We start from the raw sequence: 17435 nt of genomic DNA on the forward strand, positions 1-17435 counted from the left end.
AGCAGCTTCATTGCCTGGGACTTCTTCATGGGACGGTACCCAAATAAAAGTTAAGTCCCTCTTGGGAGGGTTTTTGAGTAGAATGTGGAGGGCTTCTTCCGAGATTCTCCCTTTGTTAAAATTTCGGGTAGCTAATTTGTTATCGCATAATATTACTCCCGCTTTTGTACCCGCACAAGCGAGCGCTACTGCAACCTCGTCGGCTGTACAGGCGTCCCTCGTGCACGTGGAGCACGCTATCTTAACGCACCCGTCGCCATCAACTACCGTCGATACCGCAGCCCCGTCTCTGCCGCAAGCGGCGTCCACGTACGCTACGTTATGAGCCGGTGTGTTTTTAAGTTTATTTACTAGAGCCTTAGCCCTGTGAGCTCTCCTCTCTTTGTTGTAGATAGGATGCATATTTTTAGGTAGGGGGGCGAATCGGAAGCGTTTGCGCACGTCCAACGGAATGTCTTTCTTGTCAGTCGGGGCACCCCTGTCGCATTGAATTCCTACCCATTCCATGATTTTTCTCCCTGTTTTAGACTGGCCTAATCTTTCCAACTGAGACACTCGTACTGCCTCAGTGAGTTCAACTAGCGTGTTGTGAACCCCCATTTTGAGGAGGAGGTCTGTGGAGGTCGAGTCTGGGAGCCCTAGGGCTCTCTTAACGCTTTTCCTAATGATCGCATCTATTTTATCCTTTTCTTCTCGTTTAAACGCAAGATACGGTGTGGCATACGCTATACAGCTGGTAATGAAGGCTTGCATGAGTCTGAGGAGGCTGTTCTCTTTGAGGCCCCTGCCGTTGAGTCGAATTCTCCTAAATATCCCCGTGACCTGCGCCGCGTATCCTTCTAGCTTTTTGATCGTCGGGAGGTTGCATCCATTTCTCTGGATATACATGCCCAGAATTCTTATTTCCTCCACCTTGGGAGCCTCATTTCCGTTTACGAAAACAGTGATGGGTCTGCTGCTTCCAGCGTGTCCCCTTTTATGTTTTAGCTCAATGATTAACAGCTCCGATTTCTGTGGCGAGCACGCCAAGCCTCTGCTGGCCGCATACTCTTCCACCATATTCGCCGCTATCTGTAGTTTAAGTTCGATGGCTGCGTCACTCCCACTGTTAACCGAGATGTTGATATCATCCACGTACATGCTAAATTTAATCGATTTAATCTTGAGTTCCGCCGGGAGACCCCTCATCGCTATGTTGAATAGGAGGGGCGAGAGCACCGACCCTTGCGGGGTTCCCCTGCTCCCAAGTGTGATGGGAGGGGATTTTACATCCAGAAATTTTATATTCGCCTCCCTCTGTGACAGAAAGTATTTGACGTATGCATATACCCTGTGTCCCATACCTACCTCTTCGAGGCCTACCAAGATAGCCTTATGGCTAACGTTGTCAAATGCCTGGGTGAGGTCGAGACCTAGGATCGCCCTGGTGGCAGTTGAGTCGTATCGGTCTAGGATATCATGCTCAAGTCTGAGCATGACATATTGTGTACTGAGCCCTGGCCTGAATCCAACCATTTCATGCGGCCAGAGATCATTCTCCTCCATGTACCTGGTCAGTCTCGTTTGAACAACATGCTCCATCAATTTGCCTACACACGAGGTGAGGGAGATTGGTCGCATGTTGTTCAAGCCGGGTACTTTGCCTGGCTTGGGAATAAAGAGTACGTCCGCATGTTTCCATGTTTTTGGGAGTTCTCCTTTCTCCCACACCTGGTTCACGAATTTGGTTAATGCAATGATGGACTCATCGTCTAGATTCCTAAGAGCTGTGTTTGTTATCCCGTCCGGACCGGGGGCCGATCTCTTTCTGAGGTTATTAATCTCTGCTCTAACCTCTGCCGTGGTGATGGGAGCATCGAGATCTGGATTGGGAGGTCCCTCGTAGTCCCTAAACACCTCGCTCTCTGCTTTTCCAAGATATGTATCTTGGAGCTCGCTAATGAGCTCGTCATCTGTGCCAACAAAGCCATGCCTCGCTCTCACCTGGTTTGTACTAGCTTGCATTTTTGATTTACTAGGGTCGATTAGATGTCTGAGAAGGTTCCATGTTTTGGAAAGACTCATATTGGCTTCCATCTCCTCGCACTTGCTGTACCAATTCTGCTCGTTGAGCTTAATCGCATATGTTTCTATTTCTTTGTTGAGCCTGGCTAGTTCGCGCCGGATATTTCTGTTCCATCTTTGTGCCTTTTCTCCAGGTTACTCTTTCGGCTCCACATGTTCAGCAGTTTGCTGTCTAGTGCTGGGGGCGCGTCCTCATCCTCTATAGTTGTAGTCGCTTCCCCTATATGCGTTTTAAGGAGGTGTGTCCACTCGTAGATATTGTAAATATCGTCCGGCAGTGAGGCCTACTTTCTTATCTCTCTGAATTTATCCCACTCCGTTAATTTCGTTTGTTTGATGAGGCGTGTTTTGACGCCTTTTCCTAGCGTGAACGAAATAATAAAGTGGTCGCTGCCTAGATTTTGTCCTGTGCTTTTCGATGTTACTGTTCCCGCCATATGGCTTATCGTGAGGTCGGGTACTGTGTCCCTGGTTATACTGTTGCTTGTGCGCGTAGGGACGCATGGGTCAGCATGTAGAGTAAGCCCTAGCGTTTGTATATCTTCCCATATTCGTCTACCTTTGGGGTCCCTGTATGTATATCCCCATTCCTCGTGAACCGCGTTGAAGTCTCCCATAATGATGAGAGGTCTCCCATCTGCGGCTTTGAGTGCTTTGCGGAATAAAGTAATGAATCTAATTTTCTTTTGCTTGGGTGTGCTGTACACATTCAGCAGGAATATGCTATCTTTATTTTTCTTCCCTATGATAATCTCAACGAGAACAGCCTCTGCCTCCCTGGGGGAGACATCATGGACAATGGTTGCAAAGTTTCGCTTTACGAAGGTGGCGACTCGGCATTTATCCCCCTTGTCGCTGTCAAAGCTTTGGTAACCCGATAATCTAACAGGGGCCTTTCCCGTTTCCTGCACAAGTATGGCTACGGGTGCTTCCTGTTGCAGCTCGAGGTATTGTTGCAGCAACGCTCTTTTCCTCTGGTACCCCCTACAATTCCACTGCCAGAATGTGGAGGCATTTTTCTTAACCGAATTTTTGTCCATTTCTATTAAGAATCGCTTCTATGGCGCCCATTTTCTCGCACAGCCTAGCTATTGTCATGCCTAAGGTATCCATCTACGCACTGTTGCCCCGCCTGGTCTCTGGTAGCTTCCCTTGCTCTGCCTCGGTGCTCCTCTCTAGGTGCCGAGGTGGTGGCCTGGGGCTTGCCTTGAGTTGGCGCTTGCACCTGGAGCTTCTCTTGTTCTATCGTCTTCTTCCATATTTTTTTTCTTGATGATGTACGGCGTGCGATATATCTCCCCGCACTTGTTGTCGCCTAGGAGGTGGGCTTTCTCGCATAGCAAGCATCGAGGCTCGCAGCTGTGATTTGCTTCGGGGTTTTCGGCTCCACACCCCCGACATCTGACGTCGTTGGGGTTCGGGCAAACATCCGCCCGATGTCCAAGTTTTCCGCAGGTGACGCATACTTCATATTTTTTCTTGTATAGGTAGCAGCGTGTGGGGAAGCATCGGAGGTAAACTTGCATCGGCACTTTCCAGTCTTCAAACAGGATCAATACAGATTTGGATTTCGCCCCAAGTCTTCTGGCTCCAATGATCGATGGGTTTTTCTTATTTCTTCTAAGTGCATCGAGAATTTCCTCGTGAGTTGCATCCAGCGGGACGTCGTGGATCACGCCTTTCCCTCCGCTTTCCGGCATGGCAATGTACGCCTTTGCCTCGACCGTCGATCCACCGATGCGAAGGGCCGTGATCGCAGCGTACTTGCTTGCACGTGCCGCACCTAGCGCAGCTATCATGATCGACTGCTGCGTCAGGTTTGGTGATGCTACGTCTTCGTCTGCAGCTTCCGGGTCGACCTCGGCTGCCTGGGCCAGGTAGACGTGCATGCGCAATCTTCCAACTTCCTCCAGGATGCGATTGATACCTCCTTTCGGGCGAATAATAATTTTCTCAGCACCTTCCGGAACCTCCGCGTGCTGCTTCTCGACCGATCTTGCAGCCAGTTTCTTCCCCAGCCGGGGGTTGGGCCTCGTACCGCTCCCCGTCGGCTCGCGCACGGCGGATGCGTCACTTTGCTCGGGCGTGAAACGGCCTTTTCTCCCAATAAACCACGTTCCCCCGCTTGAGAGCTCGTCCGGGGGTGCAGCATCGTCCACGGTCTCCATTTCCAGGCTCCTGTTAGCTTGCGAGCGCCGCACGGCCTCGCCTAGGCTTCGGCTCGGCCCCTTCGCGCGTGGAGCTCGGTTAGGCCTAGCGCTCAGCTCGCCGACCTCGAATTTCAAATGTCCGTAAAAGTCGAAAAAGGGGCCTACCGTCAGAAATCCGGTATCCCCATGTTTCCTGTAGGTTCAGTCGATCGCTTGTATGAAGAATTTGCAGGAAAAGTTCGATAGTCCGCCAAAGCACAGGAAAATAGCAGAGCCGGCACGAAGCACGTCCGCACTTCGTGGTCTCACCCCTGTTGAGCGCAACGCTGTGACATCATCGGTGATAGCGCGTATAAAAAAAGCGCCGCAGGAATTTGCGTTCTGTTGGCACGGCGGACTAGGAACTACGATGATACTGATAGGAGCTTTATTCTTTATTGTGCAGGTTTGTTCCAATACAAGCTCCTTGCGTAGCGATTATCATGGTGTTATGGTTCGTCCGTGCCCACGGCGATGCCTTTCTATGGCTTATGAGTGTCTCGGTGTGTGTAAATTGCTACTTTGCGGTGATGTTGAAGTAAATCGCGGTCCTACACAGACCGAGATATTTGAACAGTTATTAGAGGGGCAAGATACACTTCGTAACGATATACAAGAACTGCAAACGCATTTCTTGAACTGGTTTTGGAACTTTGCAGCACGTTTAGTAAAATGCAGACACTAATCACGAAAACAGTAGATGCTCCGTTATCAAATGCCCATAGTTTACAGTCTATTGAACATTTGATCAGCTTTCAGGCTAAAAAGCTAACAAACCTTGTGGATCGAAGCCGAAGATCTAATCTGATCATTCATGGGATACCTGAAATTCCAAATGAGACAGAAAATGCACTCAAAGATAAAGTTTTTAAGGATGTATTTAATGAAGAATTTAGTGTACAGGGTGATTCTGTTGGTCGGATTCACAGATTAGGAAAGCAAGGTGACAAACGACCGGTAATTCTGTATCTTCAGAATGTTAATGAAAAGAAAGAAATACTGCAAAATGCAAAAAAAATCTGAAAGGAACTAGTATTTTCATCCAGAACAACTACTCGCAATCTACCTTAGAGAAGCACAAGCTTCTGTGGGAAAGTGCAATAAACGATAAGCTTCAAGAAAGGAAGGTGTCACTTATACATCACAAGCTCAATGTAGACCTGCATGTTTTCTTTTGGGACGAATCGCCGAACAAACGGGTACAGGTTGCAAATAGTCGCTCTCGACCAACACAGCCGTGAAACAATGAACCTTCAAGGAACAAACAACAAAGATTATAAAATTATAATGCTAGAAATGTTGTAAATAAAGCATATTCTTTAGAAATACTGTCGCTTCAACACGACCCTCACATTACTATTATTACCGAAACTTGGTTTCACGAGGATATTAACGACCAAGGCATCTTTCCTCCCTCCTATAGTGTTTATCGCGTGGATAGGTCTTCTAGGGGAGGAGGTGTGGCGGTCCAAATTAGAGATCCGATAGAGGCTGTCGCTCTGGACATAAAACCTACGTTGGAATGTTTATGCATTCAGGTATCTCTTTGGGGTTATACACTCGTTATATTCACAATCTACAGACCTCCTGACTCCTCTCCTGCATTTTTGCATAAAATATTGTCTTGTATGAATAAATATTTACACAGTAAGACTATTCTACTAGGTGATTTTAATTTTCCCGGTGTAGACTGGATGGGCCTTCAGGCGGGGCCACATCACAGTCAGGACATTAATGTACTCTTTGATATCATGTTAACACATGATCTCAGACAAGTTGTTCTTGAGCCGACTTGTGTGCAAGGTTCTTCATCTTCAGTTTTGGACCTTGTTTTCTTAGCTCGGAATTTCGCTGAAATCACGGTGGTGATAGAGCAGGGGCTATATGACCACTATCTTGCTTGTGTTTACTCACAGCTTGTTTCCTGTGCTAAAACTAAAAAAATATCTGTCCGTTTTGTCAAAGATTATTCTCGCGCGAACGACGCATACGTTATTGATTACTTGGAAAATTGTCTTATTTTGACGAAAATAATGTTAACTTATTTGCACCCGCTTTAAGGACATCTGTCATTTTTGCCTTGATAAATTCATACCAAATAAGAAAAAACAAGTTCACAAGCAAACGCTATGGATCAATCGCAACATCATTTATATGAAACGTAAAATTAAGAGATTAAAAAAGGCCCGTACGCAGCCAAACTTAATATCTGAAGTACAAGACAAGCTTGCACTTGCCGTGCGTAGATCAAAAGATTATTATTCTAACTCATCTCTGCCTAATTTTATTACAAACGATCCAAGTAAATTTTGGAATTACATTGCCAAGAAGAAGAAACCAATATCCCAAATGACAATAAATGAACAGATGGTCACGGAGAAGGCTGAACTTGCTCATCCCTTTATTATGTCTTTTCACGATGTCTTCTCGAATACCAGTGATTCTTCACGTGTCTGCCCACTGTACAAACCGTTTGATGTAAATTTTATATTGTATGCTGGTGTACTCTCCATGGTGCTGAACCTAAAACCGAAATATTCAAGTGAGCCTGATAATATCTCTAATTTGTTTCTCCGTAGATATGCTGCTACCTTATCAATGTTTCTTCTTATCATATTCCATGAACAGCCCAAATAGCCCCATTTCATAAAAAGGGAGACCATCTACTTGTAGAAAATTACCGTTCTATTTCTTTAACGTCATCATGCTGCAAACTCATCGACCATATAGCAAAAAGCATGACCACATATCCAGAAAAGCATTTAATTTAACTAACTTTCAGCACGGGATCACAAGAGGCTATTCGACTGTCACACAGCTGGTCACTGTAGTTAATGCCTTTGCATCAACCCTTGACAAGAACGGACAAATAGACATAATTTTCCTTGACTTCCGTAAGGCATTCGATGCGGTGCTTCATCACAAATTAGTTCTGAAACTTGAATATGCAGGCATCCCCCTGATGTTTATCTATTGGGTTTCTGCTTATTTGTCTAACCGTAAACAATTCGTTGAGATAATTGGCGAGAAATGGGGCTGCCTTCCTGTCACATCGGGTGTTCTTCAGGGCAGTGTGACCGGTACTCTTTTTGTTCTATATATTAATGATATTGTTAACACGGTTGAAGGTGTTGTAGAGATTCCATTATTTGCCGATGATTGTGTGCTCTTTGATCAAACTAATTTACGTTGTAGTTTAAATAATATTCTTGCATGGTGCAGGTGCTGGGGAATGACACTAAGCACAGATAAAAGCGTACTACTGCAAATGACACATAAGAACTCACCCTTGCTTTATACATATAAGTCAGTTCCATCACCTCTTCATGAAGTCACTAGCTATAAATACCTAGGAGTGACCCTTAACAATACACTATCATGGAATGATCACATAACTAACATTTGCACTTCAGCCTTCAGAAAACTATGCCTGTTGAGACACAAACTTAAGAAAGCCCCATTTAACGTTAAAACTTTATGCTACATCTCCCTTATTAGACCTAAGCTGGAATATGCTTGCATAGTTTGGGATCCATACACAAAAAGTAATATCAATAGTCTTGAGAGAATTCAGAGAAAAGCGGTCAGATCTATATTTAACAAATTTTCCAGATGGTGATGCCCCCACCGAACTTATGGAAATTCACAACCTTGAACCACCCGAACTTAGAAGAAAGAAACAGAGACTTGAATTCCTTAAACTACTTCACACCAACAGTTTATCCCTTGACCCATCTGAACATTTATCGCAGTTATCGACCAGAACTACTCGCCACCGCAGACATGGTGCATTAACCTTTTATTTTGCAAGAACAAACACATATCAGTTTTCTTTTTTTCATCGAACTGTGACGGAATGGAATTGTATAATTGAACGTACTTCCTAATCTTGTAATTTCATGGTTCTGTTTGGTTTGTCAATCTCATTTTAATTGTATGTTCCCTATGTCGCCCTGCTTGCTTGGACAACGTGTCCGAAGTAGTTAATAAATAAATAAGTAAAATAATAAACAATACAAGTGAGGTGATCTGAAAATGTTCTGACCGTTGGTGCAAGAATGATTACAGGATTCGAATAGAAAATTTTGGAATAGCTTTACGTTATAGCACTCTACGGGACGCAACAGGTCTCCCTTATAAATGTCATACGCGATGTCACAGCGCCCGCGCTAGTATCGGGCCACGTTGCCTGTATACTGCATCATTGAGGCCCTCATACCACTACCCGGCCTGCGTCGTCATGGGCGCAACACAGTGCATGTTAGCCGCCAGGCGCCCTATGAGGCAAAACTATTCCAATATGCTTTTATTTCGGCCTCCTGACGTAAAACCTACGTAACCGCCGACGCAAGCATCGGGAGGTGACCTGCAGCGTTGTTGGAACCATCCAATCCGAAGCACTCCACTATTATAATAGGCGGCTGCTTTCCTTGGCTTTCAAAGCGAATACCACGGCCTACCTTAACGGCCTTTTCTTATGTAATTGTCTGACAGGCGGTGGGCACCACACCGAAATAGAGAGGGCTTCGGTGGGGCCGAGCTAGCACAGTGAAAGCACATAACTGAGCGAGGAGCGCGATGCCAATGTCTGTGCATGGCCCGCCTCCCTTTGCTTAGCTTGCGTTGGGTGGTCGATAGAAAATCGTGGCGGCAAAAGCAACAAAATGTCAAAAAATGCTCCTAAAGCAGATGTTATGTGAAGAAGAACAGGCAATGCGACGTTGTAAGCGTGCCGAAAAGCGCCGTTCACCTCATATCGCCTGGCGAAAAAGGTTAGTATTGGCAAATAAATCCAGCCGTCCGGCAGCTCCGAGTAGCCAGCGCCCGAGCGATCGTTGGGCAGACATCTTCTATTCGCAAGTGTTGCACCCTCCTTGGTCCTTCTTCTTGGCGATTCAATTGCCGTCTCTTATATTCCTGTCGGAGCAGTGCGCTCTCCGCATATTACGAATTCCTCTTTTTTCATAATAATGGTGGGGGCACCTCTAATGTGTACATGTCACTTCGACGTGGTAATTTGTCGCACTTTTCTGACGTCGCGTCACAAACTGGTGAAGTGGGCGCTGCCCGAAAAGTCTTCACCAATAACGCAATGTAATAGAAAAGAAAGGTTTAGAATAGGAAACAATATTTATTTTGTTCGGTCTAATCATTCATAATAAGTATGCACTTCATTTCAAGTAGGAGTTTTCCCCATTTTCGTGACCTTGCGAGACCGTCAGGCGAATTGGAGTGACCCAAGAATGTTTGAATAACCAGGGAGGCCTGATGGCAGAAATTGAATACAAACATCTTGAATAGCTTTACGTTATAGCATTCTTGAAGCTATAGTACAGCTCCAGTCTTGTCTTTCTTGTTGTCATCGTTCAGTCTGTGCCATACAGCCAGAAGAGCATGAACCAACAAGCCCAAATGTCCTCTACCCTAATCTCGTCTTCCATCTGAATGGATAGCAAGGCTGCGCTTTAGCTCAGGTCCATTGTATTGAAGCAGACACGACCCTGTATTTTCCGTTTTACATTCTGCACGACGAGGACCCGTGCCACCCTTGTGTTAAACGCCGTGTTGCTGGTGACGTTGCAGCTTTTGAGGAGTTACCACTCTTCAGAATGAACCTGCTCATACCTTTATTACTTTAATGTGTAAGCATTCTATGGCGAGTACGCCAGCGAAACCTGTCTGTAACGTCCAAACTGTCACACCCTTTATCTTAAATATAGAGGCACAATTGGCGAACTTAAGACATTTGATCCTTATACTAGCGTAAATGTAGATGATTGCTGACTTGAGAATCGCAAAGGAAGGAACAGGAAATGAATAACAAAGAGAGATAACCCTTCTCGTCATGCCCCTTGAAAGTTTATTTTCTCGCATTACCGGCGTGCGCGCAAGGAAGGCAGTTTTGGGATTGCGTGGTAGCAAGAATGATAGAATAGTTCATTGGTAGATGTGATAATAGTGTAATAGTAGCTGACTGCTAGCTGTCAAAAATATAAGCAATTGCTCGCGTAACCATCGTTGCGTCAAGGTCGTAAGAGAAAAAAAAATGGTGTGCTGCAGCGAAAACAAACAACAAAAAATGCAGAGGTGGTGCACAAGGCCTCTTGTCCTTAGTGAAATGAGAGTGTTTCATTGGTCTATGGTCAGCACAGTGCTCTGCGTGTGCGCAGTGGTTTTCAGGTTTAGTGGCTTCGCTAAGTCAAACGATATATCTCGCTCATTGTATGCGTCGCCTGCGTCCCCAACAAACATGCTGCGTGACGTAGCAGCTGAAATCCTGCAGTGTTGTGAAACAGAACAGCACCCGAAGCACCTCTGAAGCATATCCTACTCGCATAGGGTAGCCGTCTCATGATCTGCGAACCAAAATAAGTTTACTAACAGCACGCGTGCTTCGCCTGTTTCCAGCAATTTTAAAAAGGCGCAATTGTTCTGTTTTGGATCTTGAATTCGCAAAACATTCTTTGAGACCGCACGTGCAATACTACGCGCCGGCTACTGTATTCTGTTACAAATAAGGCGGCCCTGGAGAGCACTGCAGCTAGTGGGAAACAATAAGGAGAGCGAGTACACCGAAGCCTGTGTGTCAAAAATTCTTGTCTATCCTGGCGAGAATACCGTCGAGTGTTTCATTTGGTCCGCCACCAGCGTGTGGCACAATACTTTGATATAGAATAGATGTCAAACATCAATTTTGGAGAACCAAAAATAAACAGAGAGAGAGAGACGTAGCTCTCAAAGATTACAATGAAAATGTACATTGTTTGGCTTATCCGTCCATGAATCAGCTCTTTTGAAAGGCCTGAAGCAACCTTTACGAGGAAATGTCGAACCTGTCCAGTACGAAAGGGCAGCAGCTTGAAAAATATGTTATGTATATGGTTCATTTTATACCTCTGCACTGATAGTAGTACTTATCGATCCGGTGTGGTGCCAGTGGAGGCCATAAGGACCAACGTGTTATAATAACAAGCCAATCATTATATATGTCTTTATATAGAGTAAAAACCGGTATGTACTGTGAGAGTGTTTGAGAGAAAGTGCATGGGGTGTTTCTGGCGAAGCTCTATGCTGTGTGAACAGCAGTACTTTTTAACTGAGATGTTGACTGCAAAAAATGTTAAGCTACTGAGAATAAACGTTTATTATATTATGAGCTTGTTAAACGAACTCTCCTGAAACCCGTATTCTAAATTTCAAAAAAATTCCCTACATGATACTTCTGAAAAGCATAGTTTTTCAGGTTGATATGATCAACAAATTATTGCGCAAGCCGCCATTCCGGCTTTGTCCCGTGTACCAGGCCTCTGTGGAGGACTCTGTGGCGTTTCCTTAAAGGCAAAAAAATGTAACTATTCGCTGTTGTGCAATGAGAAAAAGACACTAGGACGCAATAACGTATAATAAAAGCTGTCGTTGACGCTGTAAATGAAATAACATACAGTAGGAATTGGACAGACCACAGGAAAGCAGCCGATGGATGTTTCTTTCCTGTGGGCATCTTACTGCTGTATGTATAGTGCCTGAAATCGCAATAGTTCCAAACAACCTTAAGACTCAGACTTGAAAAGTACACTGTCAGCATCATTTCCTGTGCAAACAATTCCTATATTTAAAGCATTATTTCCTCCCCCGACGTGATCTTCTTGCTCACAGGCACAGCGGCGAGCCAACCGTCAACCCGGACGACGACAACCTGGTCCGTGTGGACAATCGAGGGAGCCTGCAGGCGCTGAGTCAGCAGCTGTCCGTCGCGAACCGCACGGTGCGCGCCCTGTACCTCTACCTCCGCCTGCTCGTGCGTGTCGGACAGGTGCAGGCCCTTGCCAACGAGCGCGACAAGAAGAAGCGTGAACAGGTCGGTCAGCGGCGCTTCGCATGGCTGTTCCCTCATGTATTCTGAGAGCTTTCTGGAACATGCCTTTCCCACACATCAACGCCTGCGTATTCAATGGAAAACAGACTGTTGATGCGGATTGAAGGTTATCATCCTTGTAGTTAACATGCTTCAACGTCTACTTTCCTTTTACTTTGCACTTCAACTTTTTTACTAGTCAAGGATTTTAAGCACATTTTTTTTAACAATGGGCATTTTTTGTAAGGGGCACAGGCCCACTGAAACCATTTTTGTCAGTGTTCTTGACATGTGTATGTCGACAATTTCAAGAAAAACTTTGATTTGGTTTAATGGTCATGTTTGTTTTCCACCACGTAGCCGCAGTGGTGTCCTCCTAATGCTTTGGTGAATTGCGGAAAGTGTAATGAACAAACTTTCAGTCCAATCTTTGACTATCCTACTCTTCTAAGCCTTTCTAAAACGTGACAACTCTAAGCGGAAGGTGCTTCTCACCCACCTGAGTTAATGTACAGTTACTTGTGCGGTTCGTCGAAGTATTATCGCACCAAACACCACATGGCTGATTAGCCCTGTCATGTGTGATGTTTTGATGCAGGATCAAGCTTGAAAGCGCTTCTTGAAAGCAGTTTTTAATGCAATGGTCCCTTTGTTCTCTACTAATATTGTATCCTTCGACTTTTTCACACGTGCCCGCAGTAATTACTGCGGATATTTGCGTTCTCAAAATTTGGCGCTACATGCTAGTCCTGCCTTTGCAAAAAAAAAGAAAAAGCAAATGAAGGCGTAAGAAGAATGGAATGATGATTGAGATGGTTTGACAAATTTGTTAAAAACATTGAACGGTACTTTCGAACACAATAAGAAAATGGAACACGATCCGGCGAGAACAGACAGAAACTTTCACATTGAAACTAAGTATAGATATAAAAACTGGAGCAGCGTCAATAGGCGAGCAAGGGTGAAATACCTGCAGCATACTGAACATTTCAACGCCTTTTAACTCTTGATGAACAACAGTTCGAGTTGGGTAAGTTATAGCTACTATGGGATAGTGAGCACTCTCATACACGAACGTTCCTGCACGGATAGGCAAAGGTACTGCCGAGCTAAGCCTGTCTGAAAGGCACGCGCGACTGTAAATTTAGCTTCGATTGCGGCAAGCGTGGCGAAACTGTGCCACTGTCCAAGCACGCGAAACGTGCATTGTCATGTAGAGGCTTGTTCCCGTATACAACCATATGAAAGTAAGGTGAGTGCGTAATTTGGCTGCAAATATGTAAGCGATAATACCATGACATGTACTTCTTTCTTCTCTTCTAGCTAGCGATAGCCTTGTACCGTTATTAAAGAACGTTTCACATCAAAATAAATATTTACTGCCACACTAATGAATAAAGACGCAAAGGTTCCAGTGTGGTACGTGAATGGTGCACTTTGTACGATGGGCTGAACGAATACATTAAAGGGGCACTGAACCACTTTTTCAGTGGAAGCCGAGAAATGCATTTGAGATTAAAATAGGCTATTTCAGAAAAATACTTTGCCACAAAAATTACTTCAATGCCTACCACTGAAGCAGAGTTATTGGCAATCAAACATTACCTGCGCGGTGCTTCCAATCCCCCTTCAAATCTTGCACTGCGAAGGGTACGGCAGTGCGGGGCATATCCACAACGATCGGCCTATTGAACGTCACCGTAGCGCGCAGTTGGAGTTTGATTTTGGATGTTCACGTAGACGCCACTACTTCCGATTTTGGCGCCTATGCGGTTCTACGCGGTACTATACGCGTTTGTGTTCAGGGATCCGCAGTGGGCTCAGACCAGCGGACTCGTCACGGCACGCAGCGGCGGCCGTGGTATTTACGCTGCTAAGTAGCTAAATGCAACCGTAGTGCGTATGCGCAGCGTTTCTGTCAGTCTGCCAAGGTGTCTAACCAGCAGCGGCCCGGCAAGCGTGCGTGTGGAAAGACCTTACGTTTCGCGTTGTTCAAGGCTAGTTCAGTGTTCAAGACTAGTCAAAACTAGCGAGACAGGACGGCTACGACACCGATAAGCCGGGTGCCCGAAGTTTAATTCCTGCGTCGACAGCCACGGCTGAGCGTGAGCAGACGATAGCCGGCTTCTTCCGGAAGTACGTAATTTCTCGTCGTGAAAAAAAAATATACGAGGTAAATGTCTGGCGGTAGCTTTCTATGAACATTTTACTGAAAGTGACAATGAACCTAATGAACCAGTGAACGCGAACGCTTGTCAACACCTTTCAAGGTATCTCTACACCATCTAGTTCAGCCTTACGAGTGTGTCTCAAGTATCACCATATTAGGAGAACTGAGGAATAGTGCCACAAGTGATACTATTAATGTGCCAATAAGACCTTTGAAGTATAGTATTGACATTGTAGCTCCAGTGTTAATGTATATCTACAATCTCTGTATTTCTTCTGGCGTGCTCCCGTGTAAAATACACATTGGCAAGGTACTAGCAATATTCGAAAAAGGAGATAAGACATAAATGTGTAATTATAAACTTATTTCAATATTGTCCACCTTGTGAAAAGGGTTGGAGAAACTTAATGCCAACCGTATCACAATATATACTAATTGATTTACACATTGATTTCTTGTTGCCAGCATGCTTTTCGGAAAATTTATCCACGGAAATTGCCCTCCTTCTACAACAAGTATTCATTCTGAACAACCCGAAAGTCTGGTTCTTTCTTTAACCCTAATAGTATTTATTGATTACGGTAAGGCAACTGACAATATAAATCATGTTTTACTGTTGCGAAAATTAACTTATTACTTTATGCTGGGCATAACCCAAGACATCGTTCTTAAAACACAGAACTCGGCTAGTGCGACTCGAAGCTGTATCACATTTCAGGCCACTCAAGGTTGGCGTTCCGCAAAGGAAGTATGTTGGGACCTCTTCCTTTTACTTTAATGTAAATGACTTAGCTAATGTTGATCCTGACAAAAATACGTTATCTGTACTGCATATATGATGCACATGAACTCATAACGACCGCTAACATTGTTCTAAGGAAATTCAACGAATGGTCTGTTGAAAACAACCTTAAGATTAATGCGAACAAAACGAAAGCAGTGTTGTTTCAAGCTAAACATACGATAATTACACCAGTAACAGATTTACTTGCAGGGGACTCAAAAATTGAAATTGCAGAAACAATAAAAACGCTAGGTGTCTTTCTTGATGTGCATATGACGTGCAACAACCATTACGACTTCTTCGTTGGAAAACTCTCGTCTTAGGCACCCTGCACTGCCTTAGATATCTTCCACGCATAATAAAGAAACTGATTTACAAGCGTTAATCTTGGGTCATTTAAATTAATGCTGTCTAATATGGGGCACGGCATAAAAAACCAATATACACTGTATCTCTGTCTTGCAGAAAAATATAGCACGTTTGATCTGTAAGAAGCCGTACGAAGCTCCTACTCTGCCACTGTTCACAACACTTAATCTACTTAGAATTCAAAATCGCTTTCAATAGCGTTTGGTACTAGCGTATCGCAAGGAGCTCAAGCACGCGGTAAACGGCATTCGAAAGATACCTCACCTGCATAAACATGTTGCAGCCTATGAAACAAGGACATCTGAACAACGGGACATTCCGCACTCGAGAACGAATTATGGTCAATAAGTGCTTCGACATACAATTCCGACCTTACTCAACTACGTGACCTTACGAAAAGCAGGTCTTCTTTCGTTATGGAGCTTAAAAAACTACTTGCAGTCAAACTAATTCTTGTTATTATTTACTGAGTTTGTGTGTATGCTATCCTGAGTACGACTTTTTTTTTTGTCTAAGAGCTTTGTGTAACACTTCTGAACGCCAATATTTTACACAAATATGAATGCAAACGCAAATAGTACGTAAAATGTCTTGAACTTACACGAATTAGCGTATCTCAACGCTCTGCAAATATTAACTACGTTCTAGCAGAAGGTGTTGCTGGCCGAGTTGGTACTTCTTAATAGCAGCCTGAATGGTGCAAGCACATGCGCACGCAACGTACAGCGTAGAAAAAAGGAGGCAGACAAAATGCGATTCTTTGGCCTGTCTTTTTCTTCTACGTTATGCATTGAATGTAACGCCAAGGGAAAAAGTCTAGAGACCGCAGTATATGCAAGAAAATAATTTATTCTAGCACAGCTGTGCAACGTAAAATGGTATAAAAGCATGGCGCTTGGGCGCTTGTCAAGAAGGCGCACGTGGACAGCACACTTCATTTGAGCCTTTATGCCTAGGCTGTGACGAAAAAAAAAAGTTGCGGCAGCTCTGGTCCTTAAACTTTTGCATTCGACTGTACATGAGCTTCAGTCTTTCAGACTGTTATTAGCGACGCTGTGTTAACACGAAAAAAAAATCTTTTGAAAATACTTTCTTTTGCATTCAATACTGGTCGCTTTATTTGTGCTCTTGAGATATGTTTGATATACGCCATGAATCCCTGGTTTCTGAACACCGAGCTTCCACGTAACCATGCACTATAGACATCAGCCACATAACTTGTGCAAAACATTGTGTAAATGCCACGTAGCTGCCCGGTACCAAGGTAATGTTGTTTGCCGTCGCTTAGAGAAAGTCGGACTATTTAGTTTATTTGGTCCGAACTACATGTACAATTGCATATTATCAAACAGGCAATTTCATCAAATTTATATTCAGCTCAAAAATGTCAGTAAGCAGATTATAGACCATAACAAACATTCCCGTTTCCGCTGGCTCAATACCTGTTACATAGGCTTTTCCAAGACCAACAGAAGCCCGCCAAAACACGCAAAGAGGGTCGCGCGACCAGTCGCGCGATACCTTTTCGCGCTTCACGGGCTTCCTTTCTTAGCAGAAGTCTTCTTTTTTCTCGATTGTAATAATTTAGATTGTTCAAGACCGCCAGCCTGAACTACTGTTGACCCACCATGGCGGTTTAACGGCTATGGTGTATCACAAGGTAGCGGGATCCAATCCCAGCCAGGGCGGCCGCATTTAGATGGGGGCGAAATGTAAAAGCGTCTGTGTCCCGCGCATTGGGGGCTCGATAAAGCTCCCCAGGTGGTCAAAATCGATCCGAAGTCTCCCACTATGGCGTGTCTCATAATCAAATCGTGGTTTTGGCACGTAAAACACCAGAAGTCAATTCAACTGCTGTTGACGTTTATCATGCATTGAGTTGTGACATTCTATTTGTGAAACCTCACCCCAAAGTGAGGGCTTGTGTTGTCGCCTTGTTCTCGTATTTCGTCTTTAGAGCTGCATTATTCATCGATATGAAACTGCAACTGGACAGATTGTTAT

Source organism: Dermacentor variabilis, chromosome 5 (assembly GCF_050947875.1).
Source record: "Dermacentor variabilis isolate Ectoservices chromosome 5, ASM5094787v1, whole genome shotgun sequence".
Classification (NCBI taxonomy): Eukaryota; Metazoa; Arthropoda; class Arachnida; order Ixodida; family Ixodidae; genus Dermacentor; species Dermacentor variabilis.